Raw genomic sequence first — 1,159 nt, 5'->3', positions numbered from 1 at the left:
ATGTCTTTTTACTTCAAATTTATTTAGCGCTTCATATATTATAGGGTTCCCTTTGTGACTTTTAATTTCTTTTTTGTCATTCTTATTACTGGCTGGTTTTCTAATTTCTGATCTTGTGGTAACTTTTAGTATTTTGCTTGCTTCCACTGACATTTCTTTAAGGTTTGTAATATTGATTCGGGANCACTTCAAAGTCATATTCTTCCAAATCTAATCTAACTCTTGTTAATTTTGATGAGGGGCTCTTCATCGAGAAAAGGTATGTTAAAGGTCGATGGTCCGTTTTAATTAAAAATTTTCTGCCATAAACGTATGGTCTGAAATAAGTTATGGCCCAATGAATTGCGGCTAATTCTTTTTCTATTGTTGCTTTATTTTTTCACCTTTTGTGAATGATCTGGAGGCATAGGCAATTGGTTCCTGACTAAGAACTGCACCACAAGCATAACCACTAGCATCTGTTGTTATACAAAATTCTCTACTGAAATCTGGATATTGTAAAATATTTGGAATAATTAATGCCTTCTTCAAATATTCAAAAGCATGTTGGCATTCTTCTGTCCAATCGTAGGGAACATTCTTCTTGCAAAGTCTAGTTAAAATTCTTGAATGTTCTTCGAAATTCGGTACGAATCTTCGGTAATAATTACAGAATGCAACGAATCGTTTGACTTCTTCCGCATTTTGGGGTGTTGGGTAATTTTGAACAATTTCGAATTTATTTGGAACTGGTAGGATTCCTTTACTTGTACACTGGTGTCCCAGATAGGTAACTTCTTGACTAAAAAATAAACATTTATCGGGATGCAGCTGTAAATTACATTTTCTGCAAGTTGAGAATACATCTTGTAAATTTTTCATCATGTGATTTTCGGAACAACCTAATACTACTAAATCATCCATGTATAAAAATGCTTGTGAAGGTTTAAGACCTGCGAATGCTAAAGTCATCATTCTTTGAAACGAATTGGGGGCTACTTTTAGGCCATATGGTAATCTTTTAAATCGGTATGTACCATCGTCTGCTGTAAACGATGTTATATTTCTGGAGTCTGAGTCTAATTCTATTTGNACTATCTCTGGAGTCTGAGTCTAATTCTATTTGGTGAAAACCTGACATTAGGTCCAGGCATGAAAAATATTTTGCTCTTCCTAATTG

This window comes from Rhagoletis zephyria, unplaced genomic scaffold (assembly GCF_001687245.7).
Source record: "Rhagoletis zephyria isolate East Lansing unplaced genomic scaffold, Rhagoletis_zephyria_1.1 Rzeph_scaffold_18971, whole genome shotgun sequence".
In the NCBI taxonomy this organism is placed as follows: Eukaryota; Metazoa; Arthropoda; class Insecta; order Diptera; family Tephritidae; genus Rhagoletis; species Rhagoletis zephyria.
The sequence above is the reverse complement of the archived record's forward strand: the minus strand, read 5'-3'. Positions refer to the sequence as shown.